Below are 19451 nucleotides of genomic sequence, written 5' to 3' on the forward strand. Positions count from 1 at the left end.
ATCTACCTGGCATTAATGACACCCACATTTTTTTTTTTTTTGCGGTACGCGGGCCTCTCACCGTTGCGGCCTCTTCCGCTGCAGAGCACAGGCTCCGGATGCACAGGCCCAGTGGCCATGGCTCACGGGCCCAGCCGCTCCGCGGCACGTGGGATCCTCCCGGACCGGGGCACGAACCCGTGTCCCCTGCATCGGCAGGCAGACTCCCAACCACTGCGCCACCAGGGAAGCCCGACACCCAGATTTTAACCTCACTCTTCGAATATAATCATTTCCTAAACTGTTTAAAAGTGCGCCTGAAACTTGTAGTAAAGTGATTTAAAGAAGACATGAGGCTTCCCTGGTGGCGCAGTGGTTAAGAGTCCGCCTGCCGATGCAGGGTACGCGGGTTCGTGCCGCGGAGCGGATGGGCCCGTGAGCCGTGGCCGCTGGGCCTGCGCGTCCGGATCCTGTGCTCCGCAGTGGGAGAGGCCGCAGCAGTGAGAGGCCCGCGTACCGCAAAAAAAAAAAAAAGACATGAAATCTAGCATGGCTCCTGGCACTCTGCTTGCGTGACCTCAGATAAGTATTTTAATCCCTCAGTGGGACTTTTTTCCTTACCTGTAAGTTATATGAGGGCCTGGACCATGTCTATCTTGTCCATTATTATGTTTCAGCCCAGAGTGTAAAACATAATAAGTGCTTAATAAACACCCATTTATTAAGTGGTGTGATAATAATTTTTGCCTTATGTACCAGATAGGGGTCCTGTGAGGATCAACCCAAAGAATGCAGGGGATAAGCATTTTACAGTTTAGCCATGTTAAAAATCTTTGTTCGATTATGACTTGGTTATAAACAAACCAACAAATAAATGAATTGTGTGTGTGTGTGTGTGTGTGTGTGTGTGTGTGTGTTTGGTCTACTTACAGAAATAATGCATGTTTACTGTAGAAAAATTTTAAATTTAGTAAATCACACACAAAAATAACAGATATTATTATGCTATGCAGAGATAATCAGCAAGATGAGCTTACACTTAGGCTTTTTCTAATGAAATATACATCTTTAAAAAATACCATATGTCATAGGATATTTTATACTCTATTCTTCTCTCAGTAATTGTTGGAGGAAGTTATTGAGAGGACATGAATGCCTCTTGACCCACAAGCTCCTTACCATCTCCCCCCACCCCCTGCCTTGGAATAAATGTTCCATCTTCTGTTCTCATACTAGAAGCCAGTTCAAGGATGCAGCTTTGACAGAGTAATGTGTTATTGAGCCCATCTGGACTGTATATGTGACTGAACCTTGTTAAGGCCTCTATTTAAATTCTTAAGATTCTGGCAAGTGGGGGGCAGAAATCTACTTGCCTTGTGGTTGCCCAAGACAAGCCTCATGTGTAAGCTCCCTTTCTTATTAAAACTGCTGCCACTCACAGAAAAAAAATAAAAGAAAAAGTAAAAGGTTGTTGTATTAAGTTTATTAAACAACTTTTAATGAATAAAAAGGTATATCATATTCATGGAATGACATAACATACTAAATGTGTCAAATATTACCAATTTTCTCCAAATTACTTTACAAATCCAATGTAATCTCAAAAATAATTAAGCTGGATCTGTGGTATAACTGAACAGATTCATTCAAAAATTTATGTTGGAGACTAAATAAACACCTAGAGGTTGCTAGGTTCACTTTAAGAAGGTAAATGAGAATACTGACCAGATTTAAGACATTCTGCAAAGCTATAGTTATAAAACCAATATTATCCTTATGCCAGAAGAGACAAATATATAAGTCAAACAGAAAAGAAACTTTAGAAATAGATACATGCATTTATGGAAACATGATATATTATGAAATGGCACCAAAATCAATCGTTAAAAGATATGAGGGAAAACAACTTCTCTAATTGGAGAAAAATAAAGCATGGGTACTCCTTATCTCTGATACAAAGGCAGATTTCAAATATGTTATAGATAAATGATGTGGAATTTGCACCATAAGTATCATAGACCACAAGGTTATTCTTCTACTGTTCTTCTATGTAGAAGAAAATTATTTCTTATATTTAGAAGAAAATTAGTAGAATAATTTGTGGGCCATAGGTATGAAAAGATTTTTGCAAGACCTTCAAAGCACAAACTATGAGATGAAAAAGCCAGTTGTTATGATGTTATCAACAGTAAGATTTTCTGTCAGTGAAAGATACCATTGATAAATGGTAAGCTATTGGCTAAATTTAAAAAGAACAAGGGGAACTTCCCTGGCGGTCCAGTGGTTAAGGCTCCATGCTTCCAATGCAAGGGATGTGGGTTTGATCCCTGGTCGGGGAACTAAGATCCCATGTGCCACATGGAGTGGCCAAAAAAACAAAAAAAATGAAAAACAAACAGAAAACAACAACAACAAAAATAAAACTAACAAGGGATTGTTATCTGTTATATAGCAATAACTTTTGTTAATCAAGGAAAAGACTGAAAATCCATTGAAAAAAATGGACAAATGGAAGAGACAGACTACCATAGATCAGACTTCTGCACAACTAAACAGTACACAGGGAAACTCTCATATAAATACAAATTAAAGCAGTGACAAATCACTTTGCTCATGTCAGAAAGATTATATTTCAAAAGGATGGAAATATAAAGTGTTGGTGAATGTGTATGGAGTGCTAACTTTCACTCACAGTGGAAAGTAATCTGGAAAGTAATTTTTTCTAAATTAAATATTAATAATATCCTATGATCACATGATCTATATGATATATATCATACAGAAATTCTAAGAAGCATCCATACATAGATAAAGACAAGGGTATTGATCGTGGTATTGTTTGTGGTGATGGAGTTGGTGGCAACCTCAGTGTCCGTCAGTAAGAGATATGATGGATGTTTAAATGCGGTGGATATCTACTAAAATTCACTATGAAATATTAAGAATAAATGAGCATGTTCCAGCAACACAAAAAGACCTCTAATCATAGATTTGGATAAGAGAAGTAAAAAATAGAGATTTATACCATATAAGTAAATTGGAAATATCCACAAAACATACTACATATTTTATAACCTTATATTTAAGGGCATAGATCAATCACATTAGCTATGGGATGAGGGGAATAAGAATAGTGATCTTGAAAGAATGGAAAATATAAAATACGAAAGATTACTGGCAGGATCGATGGTGGTAAAGTATGATCAATTCTTTCAAACTGATCTCCATTAGAAAGACAAAAAAGGAGTGGGGGGAGAAAGGAAGGAAAAAAAACCCTAATATTTGGTGTTTGCTACTTGGAGTTCTGACTGTTTTATTTAATAAACATTTAAAAAAGGAACACATTGAACATTTTAAGTTATTGGGCCTGGTAGAAGAGAGTCTGCCCTGATACATTTCTAAATGTGAAGGTCTTTTTTCATTACTTATTCTTTCACTAATTTTTTTATTGTTACTATTGCTTATTACTGCACTACAACTGTTATGTCACTACAATGCATTGGTATGGTGATTAATTCTTGTTTATCCTGCTTGTTGTTCCTTGTGTACTTTCCAATTGAAGATTCAGGTTTTCTAACTGTACTAGAATAGTCTCAGCCTTACAACTTTGGGTATTGTTTCTCCAGTACTTCCTCAGTGTCTTTCTTGTGCATTCCTATGATAGGTATATTAGAACCTGTCAATAAATCTGTCATTTGACATCTGTCTCTGAACTTGTTTTTTGTATTTTTACTCTCTATTTTACTGGCTCTTCTATGTCCTATGTGCATTCTTTACAATAATAAGGAAATACTCTAGTCCTTTTTTTGACTATGTCCTTTTCAACCTAAACAATCCCCAATTTTTAAAATTTCAGTCACTACCTTTTTAATACCTGATATTTGGAACTAGTTGTTTTCATATTGTCCTGCTCCTGTGTTTCATGATTTCCTTTCTCGTATGCCTTTGAGAATCTGCAACATACTTATTTTAAGGTCATCTTAGAAATATTATTTTGTGCTATATCTGAAGTGACAGATCTCTTGAATTTTGATGTTTTAAAGCTGTTGCTATTAGCATTTTTTCCTCATTTGTTTTAGAATTTAGTTTGCAGGCCTGTCTATGATGGCATTTGCTTCCTCCCATCCCCTTTCTATGCAGTTTTCCTTGTCTGTAATTTTGTGTTTCTTAATTTGGCCATTATAGTCCTGTGTATGTGACCAGGTCTTATGTTATCAATTTAGCACTTTAATCTTTTGGGGATACTGGGAAACCTCAGATTGAGTCATTGCCTAGCAAGGAGCTGGGTTCCTCTTCTCAGTGGGACAATTTTTCAATTTCTTCCCCATGTCTCTAGGTATGCCTCTTTATATGTCATTTCCTTGGGAAGAGGTACCACTTTTCTTTGCCCTGCTTTGTAGCCTTGGGTTCAAATAGTGAACGTGGATTTAATGCCTACTTCTATGAGACATTTTTAATCTCTTCTTCTCCCCATCTACTCTGCTTGCTGCTGGAGGTGAAGCCCAGGAGATCTGAAGCTTCAACTCTGCTTCCTGCTTTTCACATCTGATTCCACTTTTGGTTCCATAGATGTTTATCTTATTTTTGAAGATTGCTGCACTTAGAAAACCTTCTTTTTTCCAGATTTTCTCTGTAATTGAAATCTGTTTGATCTACAGAGGTTGTCTCGAAGAGTGAACTGGTCTTTCAATCTCCTTTTTCATTAAAAACAAAACAAAAAATAACTGCAAGAAAAAGGATTCTTTTAAAGTCATGTAAAAGAGATTATTTTCTCAAAGGCTTAAAGTGTATAATTATATTCTAGTCTCTATTCTAAAATCTTTCAGAAGTGATGTGTTAAAAATTACTTTCCTCAAGTTGTGCAAATTATTTTTAATTTTCTAGTTGCTAGTCAAGACTTTTAAAGTTTTAAATGACATAATTACAAATAATATTGTGTAGTAGACTTATTTTAGTAGCTTAGTCGAACTTATTTTCATATATTTATTTTGTAAAAATCAAATTTAGGGATTGAATGTACTTTATCTGAGTCATTAATTTGGGCCAGTCTCTTCATTGAAAGTGAAATTTCACACCAACCCTTGTAAAAATAAAATTTTGAAAGTGCATTAAAAATAATGAAGTACCTGTAATTTTGCATGAATATTTTGGTGACAGAGAGATAAACCTATTTTAATATTAGTAAGAAACATCTACTCAAATGTGTAGTAGTGACTTGAGTGTGGATTTTTTCAATAATGCTGTAAAAATATTCATTTCTATGAATCATCTTTTTCAGATATTTATTTGTCATAAAGGTATTTATCCATCCATTTGTGCCTGATATGTTTAGAAAATACTAAGTACATATTTTTTTCAACAAGTAAGTTGCTAACTTTATCTTCATAAAAGGTAATAATGTTGAAATTAAAGATATTAAAAATATGTCATTTTACTCCCTATGAGGCACAATCAAAATAGATTCCTGTATTAAATTATGGCATTTGAGTGATTTTAGTTCTCTTACTCTTGAGCAGTTAGCTAGTTTTGACTTCATATGTCCTTTAATCCCAACTTCATTCACTTTATTAATTTAACAGGTTTAGAATTACAAATATTCTAAGCCATCTTCAGTAGTTTTTAGCTTAGTGTTTTAATCTACCATTACACTGGAAGAACAGCCTAGTCAAAAACTGGGTACATATAAACAAAGTTGACCAACTTTACATAAATAAAATATGAAAAGAACATGGGTTCTGTAGTTGGAGACCTGAATTTGTATTCCGGCTTCACCACTTAGTGTCTCTATGACCTTAGGAAAGTTATTTAAGTCTAAGTTTCATCTTCTGTAAAATGCTGGAAATAGCACATAACTCGCAGGTTTGTTGGAGGATAAAATAAGGTAATGTAAAACCATTGGCCCAACACATACCCCGTATCAGGGACTCTGTCAGTGATGATTCTCTGAGCTATGAGAATCCTAAATTATCTTTTTGATTCCTTGGAACCAAAACATCTAAACAAACTAATGTCTTTAAAACTTTATATATTATATATAGTTTTAAAAATCAATAACCATTTTTTGAGTACTCACTATGAGGCCTGTATAGTCCTAGTTGTTGGCAGTGCAAACGTGAGCTTGAATTCTGCTCTGGTGAGGAAGAACAATTATAATTATGCTAACTTTCCTAATTCCTAATGGCATTTAGTCAGGGGAACAAGAACCATAAAATAGACACTAAGAAAGCTATTACCCTTATTTCTTGCTCTCTGTCTCTCTTTCCGGATTCATATTTCATTTCATCCCTGCTTCTCTTTGTGAGTCAGCTTCTTTCATCTTTCTTCTGGCACATCAGATTTCTTTGTTCAAGTTCTTCCTCATAGCTCAGTGATAGTCACATAAGAGTCTCTCAGAGCAGAGACTGCATCTTCTAATCTCTCTGCGTAGTGACTCCACATTCCTTGGAGACACATTCCAACTGGACCAGTTTTGGTTGACTGTCCACCTAGTCCAGTTGGCTGTGGCAGGTGGCAAGGTCATGGAGTAGGCTGCTTACTCAAAAGAAGCTGAGAAAATCCAGGATTTAAGGTTGTGGTCTGTACAGACTGGAATAGGTTCGTTTCTAGCTATTGGTAAATATTCTTAAGAAGAGAAAATATATTACTCAGAGAAAAGGAACTTTAAAAAAGAAAGCTAGTGTAGGCTGATTGAAATAAGATCATTATGTCATATCTGATTTCATCTAAATTTTTCCACATCAGAATATCTTATTACAATGCAGTGACCAAAAGAGAAACATTTATGAGAGTTGAAGAAACTGTTACATGAAACCAAGCATTCCCTGGTGAGGACTTTTGGTATCTTGATAAAATGTTATAATTGTATGATAAAATGTTATAATTGTACAAAACCTTCTTAGACACCTTTATAAACCACATTTATTCGTGAACTCGTTTTCTTCAGTCAACTTGCTGATGTGACCAGGGACACAAACATTTGGCTTCATTCTACTCCATTGATACAAATTGTCTGCCAAACCCCATCCAAATAGAATCTATTGATCTGAATGATGAACAGGTGAAACTCTGTATGTATGTATATTTAAATATATATGTTTACACAACAATATCTGAGAAAGGATTTATGGTAGCTCATTCAATATTGCATCAAAAAATATTACTTTACTTGAAAAGTATTTCAAACAGCATGCCCTACTAAAAATGGATAAAGGGCACCTCTCTACATTATACACACAAAAAAATCGATAGTATTATCTGGAATTTAGATCTAGAGAAAAGGAAGTTGTGATATACAAGGACAAAGTGTAAGTCAGACAGAAGTAGAGACATAATTTGGATTCTTAACATAAATTCTTAACACCATTTCTGTAGTGAGGACAGTGAAATTTAAAACATGGCAACCAACTTAGAGAGGAGAGCTTATTTAAATTAAAAAAAAATTCTCAGTGTGTTGATAAGGAAAATTAATAATATATGATTTACATGGCTGAAACTCACTTTTTTTCTTGCACAAAATTACCTTTAGTAAAGTTCAGGTCAACCATTACTGAATGCCCACCATACATAAGATTCCATACAAGATTTTGAGGATCAAGAATTAATAAAAGTTATGATGCTTTCCTTTAGGGATTTTAAATGAGGGTATCAGATGAGGAAGACATGAATACACACAATTATTAATTCACTGTTACTTTCAAAATGATGGAAGCATGTATACAGTACAAAAATAATATGAAGAAAGGTATGTTGAAACTACCAGTGTATAAACCAGAGAGTGGTTCACTCATAGGTTCCAGATGTATGAAGACTGGAGGTTCACCATAAATCCTAACATCACCTTGATAAGATGAAAAGAATTGACAACAGATTTCTCTTCTATAGAGGGTCAAAACTTTAAGCCAAATGATTGAGGTGTTAAATATTATTTCAACAATCAGTGAATAAGAGTCTTTTTTTTTCTTTTTGTTTTATATAGTATAGGACCTTCCTATGTATCTGAAATTAAGCTTGGTAATTAATTACCTACTTTATACCTCGTACATGGAATGGGTTCCCTTTCAACATGCTCCTACTTGATACCCTATTTTTTGTGACAGATCTCAATGTTTCTGGCTTTCATGTCTCTATATTTCATTCCATAACCCCAATTTATTCTTGTCTATGACACTGTATGGTCTTCTTGTGACCTTCTACTCTAGAAGGCTGTCCTTCATTTGCCTACTCAGACTTGGCATCCATGATATTCCCTTTGTTTTGTCCTAATGACCTTAGTTCTGCTTAAAATTTTTCCAGTAGATTCATGTTATGTATCAACTGTGGCATATAATTTCTCATGCCTTGATTACCTGACCAAGATTCTGTTCTTTTCTCCTTGCATCTTGCTATAAAAACTTTGGGATGGGCTTCCCTGGTGGCGCAGTGGTTGAGAGTCCGCCTGCCGATGCAGGGGAGATGGGTTTGTGCCCTGGTCCTGGAAGACCCCACATGCTGTAGAGCAGCTGGGCCTGTGAGCCATGGCTGCTAAGCCTGCGCGTACGGAGCCTATGCTCCGCAACGGGAGAGGCCACAACAGTGAGAGGCCCGCGTACCGCAAAAAAAAAAAAAAAAAAACCCTCAAAATAGAATTACAGTATGACCCAGAAATCCCACTACTGGGCATATACCCTGAGAAAACCATAATTCAAAAAGAGTCATGTACCACAATGTTCATTGCAGCTCTATTTATAGTAGCCAGGACATGGAAGCAACCTAAGTGTCCATCAACAGATGAATGGATAAAGAAGATGTGGCACATATATACAATTGAATATTACTCAACCATAAAAAGAAACGAAATTGAGTTTTTTTTAGTGAGGTGGATGGACCTAGAGAATGTCATACAGAGTGAAGTAAGTCAGAAAGAGAAAAACAAATACTGTATGCTAACACATATATATGGAATCTTAAGAAAAAAGAAAAAGGTTCTGAAGAACCTAGGGATAGGACAGGAATAAAGATGCAGATGTAGAGAATGAACTTGAGGACCCAGTGGAGGAAGGGTAAGCTGGGACCAAGTGAGAGAGTCACATGGGCATATATACACTACCAAATGTAAAATAGATAGCTAGTGGGAAGCAGTTGCATAGCACAGGAAGATCAACTTTTTGCTTTGTGACCACCTAGAGGGGTTGGATAGGGAGGGTGGGAGGGAGACGCAATGGTGAGGGGATGGAGGATATATGTATACGTATAGCTGCTTCACTTTGTTATACAGCAGAAACTAACACACCATTGTAAAGCAATTATACTCCAATAAAGATGTTAAAAAAAAAAATCCTGATGCACCCCAATGTTCATTGCAGCACTATTTACAATAGCCAGGTCACGGACGCAACCTAAATGCCCATTGATAGATGAATGGATAAAGAAAATGTGGTACATATATATATAATGGAATATTACTCAGCCATAAAAAGGAACGAAATTGGGTCATTTCGAGAGACATGAATGGACCTAGAGAATGTCATACAGAGTGAATTAAGTCAGAATGAGAAAAACAAATATCGCGTATTAGTGCATATATGTGGAATGTAGAAAAACGGTACAGATGAACCAGTTTGCAAGGCAACAATCGAGGCACAGATGTAGAGAACAAACTTATAGACCCCAAGGGGGGAAACCTGGAGGGGGTGGTGGTGGTGGGATGAATAGGGAGATTGGGATTGACATATATACACTAATATGTATAAAATAGATAACTAATAAGAACCTGCTGTATAAAAAAAATAAAATTAAAATAATAAAAAAGCATAAATAAAAATAAAATACAGGTAATAGACATTTAATCAACTTCCTAATGTGTAATCTGAGGAATACGTGACATAACCACATTAAAATGGACCTCATATAATTATGTGAGGTGGACATAAAATAACATGCTGATACATGACCAATCTAATGTGGTGTTGGTTGTTGGTATTTTCTCCAAATTGTTTGAAGTCTTTTAAGCCCAATATGGATCTTGAGACTTGAAGATACTGAATGCACAGGTGAGGAAATAGGCAAAGGTTGCGTGAAATAGCAACCATAAATTCAGTGCAATTTGTCTGAGCCTTAGTTCTGTAATCTGCTCTGCTTCTCTCTGAAATACCTGAACCACAAACTCAGTTTTCCTCCTGCCATTTTGTGAATGAATTCTCTATAATCATCACAAGCTCTTTGACTCCATGAGGACTCATGGTACAAAATCAGAATGTCTTAAGATTTTTCCTCTGTAAATTTCTGTAATAGATTCAGTGAGACTCCCCAGTCTCCTAAATCCTGTTGAGCGGTATTAGACATAATACATCTTCAGTACCCTCATTGTGCTAAAAGAATTCAGTCTGGTGCCATTACTTGATTAGTTTTATAATAACAAATGAACCAAATTTGGTTCCACATTGTACAAGGAAAACTCCCTAGTATTCTAGGTTCCATCTTTCATTCATTTGCAGAAACCATCAATCTTAATATCAATGCACTCAAATTTTACTCTCTATCTCAGAATGTGAACAAATTAGCAATCAGGAATAGCATGTAATAAAATAAACATTATTTTCTAAACTGCTTCATCTTAAAAAAGACAGGTTTATTTGAATAAGTAAAATTATGGATTAAAAAGCTTTCTCTTATATAGAAGTGTCTTTTTATAATACCCTCAACCATGCTATATTCAGCCTTGAGGTACACTGAACTTTAGAAAACTTGTGGAAGTGGAACTTAGAAAACTTGATTAAACTAACATCTTAAGAATGATTTATAATTAGTGTATTAATTATTCATATGTAAATGTTTCCAGGCTACTTGGAATATGTATACGATTTGTCACATAAGCAGGGTAATTTCTTCACAAGATAAATATGCTTAGCAAATTATTTTCTTATAAAGCAAAAGTAAAATTAAACTGAACTCTTATTAAAATATCAAAAATGTGAATTAGTCGGGCCCAAATTAATTTTTCCTGTACCCTTAAAAACAGTATCTAATAGCTTTACAATCATGTGATAAATTAATATACATATATTTACATATAAATTACTTTAAGTTATTTTTAATATTTATATGGAAAGACTGCTGAAAAATGTAGTGAATGTTAAAAGCAACAATAAAATGCATCTGTTGTTTGAAAAAGTGTTTCTCCTAAGACTGCATCAGTGACTTCCATATTAAATATTCTTAGTTTATGCTTCCCAACAGTATTTTTTCTAATGCTCTAATGTCACAACCATAGTATGCTGACTGCAAATCAAACCATGTTTATTCTGCTTCTAGTTTCTAACACTGAAACATAAATTGTGTAGTCAGAATTGAGCTGCCAATTTTGCAGATGATGCATGAGGCAGACCAGCATGACTCCCTTAGTTTTCCTTCACCATTATGGCTTTAATTTTGAGAGCAAAAGCCAAGCATGTCTACATTCACACAAAAAAGATGTGAAAAGATAATCACCTTATAACATGACTAGTACAGTTGATGATGACTTAAACTGCATGCCTGCCAATGTTTTTGGCTAGAGCCTCTGTAACCATCTGGGAAGAATTGGAAGATTGTGGTGCAACATCTAGTATTGTGGGTTGAATCGTGTCCCCCCAAAATATGTGTCAAAGTCCTACCCCTGGTACCTGTGAATGTGATCTTACTTGAAATTAGGATAACTGTGGCTGTAATCAAGTTAGGATAAGGTCACACTGAATTAGGGTGGGCCCTAATTCTATTTGACTGGTGTCCTTACAAGAAGAAGAGAAAAGACACAGAAGACACGCAGGGAGACTGCCATGTGATGGTGGAAGCTGAGCTTAGAATGATACATCAATAAGTCAAGGAACACCAAGAATTGCTGGCAACACCAGAAGCAAAAGAAAGGCATGGAATGTTTTCCTTAGAGCCTCAGAGACAGTATGGTTCTGCTGACACCTTCTACTGTCCAGAACTGCGAGAATAAATTTCTGGTTTTTTAAACCACCCGGTTAATGGTAATTTGTTACAGCAGCCCTGACACTAATAAACCTGAAAGTCTATGAGAGGTCCTCCTTTCCATTGGGCAAAAGGAGGTCTTTATTTAAATAAGTGTTTTTTTGAAAAGACAATGAATAAACATATTAGCAACTGTTAACATATCTTCTGAAAAACATGTTCTCTGAAACCAAAATCAGATACATTTTTGATGAGGATAAGGAAAGTTATAAAGTATGGGCGTCTATCCAGAAAGGAGTCATACAGCTGGGGCCTGACCATTGTATTTTCAGTTTATTCCCCAGGTAGAGTGAGAGCCTATTAACTGGAAAGAGAAAACATATTATGGATTAGGTGGCGATCAGTGTGTTGGAAGTACCCATACGATTCCATACTGTTTCAAGAACAAAGGTAAAAACATCAGACTTTCCTATGATATTCACATTAAGACCAAGGATAAGAGGAAATTGGATAAAGATAAATTCATTACACAGAATAGAAAGAGGTCTTTAAGCATTATAATGTTCAATATTTGCTGGTGTTAGAACAAAATGTAGGCTTAAGAATATTAATAGAAGTAATTAGTGTCCAATAAATTGAACTAAATTATTACTTAACATGTAATGTAGTGATAATATCAATATAAATGATATGATGATAAGGAAAATATATACTAAGAATGGACCATTTGAAAACTGTAATCATCTGGAATAATTTCTTTCATTTTATCTAATCCTTGCATAAGGTTTCATTGAGATCTTATGGCAGCTATAGTCATTTAAGCAAAATCCCTGAAGTTAGATTACTACAGGAAAAATGTACTCTAGAAATGAAATTCTATAGCTTGAATATAACAGAACTCGTAACTATTATTTTAACCTGTCTTGTGAAGCAATTTTTTAGCACATTCATTTTGTTTTGCCATTATCCAAATGATGAAAAACACCATGTGTGAATCTAGACAAACTACTCAGGATTCCCTAAATACAAGCCTAATTGGCTTTGGAACCAACATTTTTGATAGTTTCATAAACTGACCATATTATAAAAGATGTGAGTCTGTTTCACCACCATAGAGTGTCAAATATACTTTAACTCCTGTGGGATTTTTTTCTTCTACATAAGGTCTTGGGACTCTGTGCTAAATAGGAGCTAAAGCTATGTGAATGACAACCCAGCAGTAAATATACAGATAGTTGGCACTACTGTAAGTAAATAGAGGCCTGATAAAATCCAGAAATTGATTACGTATAACTGCCAAAAAATTATTTCAAATTCGAAAAAGTCAACAAAGATTATTGGTATTCTTTCAGTGTAGTGCTGGACTTTACTATTGACTAGGCTTTTTCAATTCTGAAGGGATCAGATGTTAACTTGTAGATTACTTGAGAAACAATTAATGTCTGTCAGTAGAACAGATAAGACTAAAGATTAACATCTGTGGACCTGTTGGATCTAAGAAGTTTCATATGTAACACAGAAATCTTATTCTAACATTTCTTTGTTTAAATCCTTGTGTTTACCTAGCTTCTTAAAGGATCTGTGAACCAGTCATAATGCTTATTGATTTCTTTATTAACTAATGATCAAATAAAAATCTTTGATGGGTTCATTTTATATTGTATGAGAATGACGTTTTTCACCTTTTGAAAATTATCCTTTGTTTTGGAGATCATTCATTGAGATGCCCAAGTGGACTCATGACAGAGCCAAGTAAACTGTATTGTAGGCAACATTACCCCATGGCTGTTTAAATTCAGGCATGTCTTTTCTTGACATGCTTACAGTAAATTTCAAATGGCAATGAATTTTAACTTTTTTGACTTGTCTCTCTCGTTTTGTTTCTACTGTTTTTATTTTTAGTTCATGCACAGTTGATAATTGATTCCCCATTAGTGGTAGCAATGGATAGAAATTTGGCTCTGTAGTTTGTTTAGTGAGAGATCTCTGTTCTATGGATGATGATCTGTCCTCTGTTGGGTGATAATATAGCAGAGAACTTGATTCATCAGTCTTTGTTTCTTTGTCTATTTGTGAGCTTAAAACAATTAAAATTTTGTGCCTATTGGGAAGGAGAATAACTCCTTGATTCTGAACTGGTGAGTTTTGTGCTTCTTTTTATTTTTGATCTATGGCCAAAGTTGCAGAACTGAAGCTGTAAGTTCCCTTTTTATCTGTGTTTATGTTTCTGTGTCCGTAATTCCTAAAAGTATTTACATCTGTTTGACAGGTGTGAAGTATTTTCCTATCTTTGCCAGATGTAAATAGGTTACATTATAATGTCTCTTTAATTAATGGAGTTCCGTTTTGATTGATTTTTCAAGAACAAAAAAGTACTTACAGATATTATGTATTTTTTAAATTCACAGGAAATAAACTTGTCTTCTAATACTTTAAAAGTTGTGGTTCCCTCTCCCACAAAAATAATAATCCTTCTTACAGATATTGTTAATTCAGAAACATTTAAAGAATCTAAGTCTCAAAATGAAAATGAATCTATAGCAAATCACTCTGATTTATAATTTTGATTTAAGAAAAAATGCTATATCTATTTTTCTCTGATTTATCAGTGTGAACTATAATACAAAGGTACAAATTATTTTTTACAAGATTTAGGTTTGTAAGTGACTAGTAAGTGAATCTGCACTGCTTTTCCTGACTTACTGATCAAATAAGCTGGCATTTCTATTGATGTTTAAGCTTATTAAAAATGTAAATTTGAGTTCAATTAAATTGAATCACAATACTGACAGAGGCTTGTATATAACAGTGATTGTTTTGCATTTCTTAGCTTAACTACAACTGCTGAGTTCTTTGGTAATTTAAAATCTTTGTCTGATATTTAATAAAAGTAATTAATGGATAAATTTTCCATACCTAGATAGTAATTACTTAAGATTGAATCCTGAAACATGGACTATGCATTAAAGATAAATTTAAGATTATATACTTTTGCTTCTTAGTCTTATACTCGATTGAATGGCAACAATGTTGAATAATGTTTATCAATGTGTTCATCAATTTTGCTACTGTGAGAAGGTGAGTCTATAGAACGTTGTGTTATGTGTACTTATAAGCTTTGCTTGTGTGCTGACATACTTGTATATGACAGTTTTCACTTGTCTGCCTCTCGGTATTCTCTATGAATAGAAATTACTTCGGTGAAAAATTACAGTTAACACGGGTGGGTGAAATTATACTAGGAACAATAATGACAGAAATATAACTTCTTGGTTTTTGTTTAAACTTATTTTATTTATTTATTTATTTTTGGCTGCGTTGGCTCTTTGTTGTTGTGCGCCGGCTTTATCTAGTTGCAGTGAGCGGGGGCTACTCTTCCTTGTGGTGGGCGGGCTTCTCATTGCGGTGGCTTCTCTTGTTGTGGAGCACAGGCTCTAGGCACGTGGGCTTCGGTAGTCGTGTCACGCAAGCTCAGTAGTTGTGGCACACGGGCTTAGTTGCTCCACGACATATGGGATCTTCCCGGACCAGGGCTCAAACCCGTGTCCCCTGCATTAGCAGGCGGATTCTTAACCACTGCGCCACCAGGGAAGCCCAACTTCTTTTTTTTTAAAAAAAAGAGTTTAAACTTTTACTGTCAATTATTATATTAATGTAAATATTATGTTAATGCTTTCTCTCTGTTAAAATGAAAATTTGTCTTAGAGTCTTAACACGGGATAGTACAGAGTTACTCTTTATCCTCTATACAATGTGTCCATTAGCAGAGGCTTTGTATTCTTCCAGTATAATTGTTTGTTTTTATGTTGACTTTATCATGTCCTCAATTATTAAAAACACTTATTTCTTTGCTTATGAATGTGCTGTTTCCAGAAAATAATGTCTCTCCCTTCTACGACAATAAAATAAAATATTTTATGGTGCCTTTAATTAAATAGGTAATAGAGTATTGTTTCTCTGTCAGTCATAATACAGTATAACCCAGTTACAAATCTTCTTTGATAAACTCTTCACTTTTGACTTTCAAGTTTCAACCCTAAATTAAAAAAAAAAAATTAAAATTTCCCAATATTTTTCACAAGTAAAATTATTTTTGAAATTACCTAGAGAACTCCTGGAAAACCATAAATTTGGTGTTTTTCTTATAAAAAGGGGTATGCTAGAAATATTTAGGTTGGTTGATATGCTCCATATTTCTTAATTAGCTCAAAACTGTTATCAAATCTGATGAGATACACAGCCTTCCCTGGTTAACATGGGAGAAACGTCAAATCAGAAGAATTGATCCATCTTCCTTAGGTTTTTCTAGGTAAAATACAATTGACATAATGTTTTAAAGAGTGTGAACTTTATATGAAGGATCCTGGGTTGTTGTCAATACCCTTGCTGTCTGGACAATATTCAACTCTATAGGAGAGAGGATAACTTGTAGATTTTCTTTCTACAGAGATGCAAATAAATTCTGATTAATGGAACATATAACCTAAAAGGTTATGAGTTTTTGGATCCTGTTGATTATTAAGTAAGTTTGCATCTCACCTAGAAACCTTATTCTGACATTTATTTATTGATTGTGTGTGTATATATGTATGTTTGTATGTGTGTGTATGTGTATATATATATATATAACATATATATATTCTGAAATGCTTTTTTTTTTCTGAAATGCTTTTTGAACCAGTTATAACTTCTTCAATTCAGTTTCTCTCACTAATCAATGAGTTGAATAATATTTTTGACATATGGTTATTTTATATATGTATAAGAGTCACGGTTTCTTTATGATATACATTGTGTTAGTTGTGGTAAAATACACATAACATTTACCATTTTAACCATCTTGTACTGTACAATAAAGTAGCATTAAATACATTCAAAATGTTGTATAGTCATTACCAGTATCTAGTTCCAGAACTTTTTCATCACTGCAAATGGAAATCTTTTCAAAATCGTACCTTAACACAATAAATATTTATTCAGCATTTTTTATGTTATTTATTTATTCATTCATTTACTTATTGGCCAAGCACTATTCTAGGTGCTGGGATACAGAAATGAATAAAACAAACAAAAACTCCCACACTTCTGTGGTTTACATTTTAACAGAGGAGAGAAAAATGAAACCAGAGAATTAAGTAAAATATGTAGTATTTTAGATAGGGATATGTGCAAAAGAGGAATAATACATGGAAAGGACACTTATGAAGTATCAGAGTCAGGCAGTTGCAATGAAAAAGCTTGACCGAGAAAGTGACATTTGAGGAAATATCAAGAAAAAACAAAGTAAGGGCATAGACCATGTGAATATTGGGGGTGGAGGAAGCCTTCTAGGCAAAAGCAAAATGAAGGGTAGAGGCTTACAGTGGAAGAAACAGCAAAAGGTTGGTATGAGAGGGATTATCAAGGTGGAAAGTAGTAGGAGACAATCTCAGAGTAAAAATGGGATACTAGATTATAAGTATAAATTAGCATAAATCATTTGCTTTTAATCTGAATTAGATGGGAAACCACTGGGGGACTTTAAGCAGAGAAATGGTGTGATGTGACTTATGTTTTTAAATAATTGTCATGAAGGTTGTGTTGAGAACAGTTCAAGTGAAGCAAGGCGGTCAATTTGAAGACTATTTCAATAATCTGGGTCCAAGATAATGGTGTCACAGATAGAGTGGCAGATAGAAGGTGAAGGATGTTGTCTTTTCTGGATACAGTTTGAAGGTAGAGTCAGAAGGACCTCCTGGGTCATCAGTGTGGATTTGTGTAAGAACTAAAGTATTTGAGGATATCTCCATGTTATTTTATTTGAACAACTGAAAAAATGAAGTTCCCATACTGAGATGTAGAAGCTTGAAAGAGGAGCAGATTTGAGGGAAAAGCAGGAGCTAAGATTTGGAAATGTTAAGGTTGAGATGTTTGTTGAGACTCAAAGTCTCTTAGACATATACCTAAAGTTATTAAGTAGGAAGATGATTATATGCATTGAGAGTCTGGGGAAGTGATCCATGCTGGAGATATTCATTTGAAAGTTATCAAAATGTAGACACTATTTAATTCCATGAAAATTCATTAGATCATAAAGGCACAGAGTATACATGGAGTAGAATTAAGAACCAAAGAGAGACTCTGGGTTGACTCAGTATTTAAGAGGCAGGGACATGAAGAGGAACCCCCAAAGAGGTTTGAGAAACCAGAGCAGCAAGAGCAAAACTGGGCAAATTATAGAAGCCTGAAATCTCTCTAAAGTCAGGGGCTGAAACCAAGCCAAGATATGGAACCAATGTCTCCACCCACACACAGGGGATGAAGTAGGTCCCTTTAACATACCTGAAGTTCAACTTTGTTTGTCCAAACTATTTTTAAGGTATTTTACACACACACACACACACACACACACACACACACACACACACACAAATCAAAACAGCTTACCACTATCAAGACAGAATAAAATAAGACCTCTTAAAAAGGAAGGAAAAGTGGCAGCAAAGTTAGTATCCTTTAAACACAGAATCACCTTTAAATGAAAAGGAAGCTATGATGTACATCACTAGGATCTAAAGCATTTCTGTTTATCTAGGCACCATGCTGTGAATTATTTCCCTTCACTGCTAAGAGAAGCTAGGCACTCAGAATATTTATAACATAGGGTGTTAAGCAGAATCCTGTCTTCCCACTAATCAACTTAAACGAGTCTTAAGACAAAGAAATTTTTCTGCATGATGGAAAGTAACAAATTTCCTGTGCTATTGTTCTTGCCATTTAATATCCATGATAAGAATTCTCTACATTTCATTTTTATTGCTTATATAAATGTAATGTTTTATGCTTGTTAACATCGCAAAACATTTAGAAAAGTATAGGAAGTCAGAATGTGTGGTTAGTTTTTACGATACCACTGGTTCATTAATTAGACTTATTGTAAATATTTCAGATTTAACTGAATGTCAAATTAAAATCAAAATACTGACATTTAAAATGTGTGTTTTGAAAAATTTTTTAATCATAACTATCCTTTTCACCTCACATCATGAAGGTTTCAATAAGATTTCTATTTTTTGGAACAATAGGTCAGAATTTTTAATTCTCTTTCAGAAGCTTAAATAAAATGAATGTGTTTCTGAAGTATTTGTTCTTCAATCTCCCCACAGACTGTCATGTATAAGATTAAACCACATACAAAAAAAATAACCCCAGGCAGAAAGAGTGGGATTCTACAAACAAAGGTGAGCAAAATATCTTAAAACATGTTGAAAACCTTAAAGATTCTAAAAATAATAACAAATGCGTGCATACTTCACATGGTTTGGGATAGGAAGTGGGAATTCAAAGAAAGGTTAAAACTTGTTAAGGTCCTTTTCTTCAGGAAGGGGATTGATGTGACTTACTTTAGAACATATTACTAAAATATTAATATAAACATGGTTATTAGTTATTGGTAACTATTTAAACAACAGAAAAAGGACACCTAACTTCTATACCTTTGTGTATGTTGGAAATTTAATAAAAATTTAAAAGATTTCTCACATACAACTGTTTAATGTATT

This window comes from Phocoena phocoena, chromosome 7 (genome assembly GCF_963924675.1).
Source record: "Phocoena phocoena chromosome 7, mPhoPho1.1, whole genome shotgun sequence".
In the NCBI taxonomy this organism is placed as follows: domain Eukaryota; kingdom Metazoa; phylum Chordata; class Mammalia; order Artiodactyla; family Phocoenidae; genus Phocoena; species Phocoena phocoena.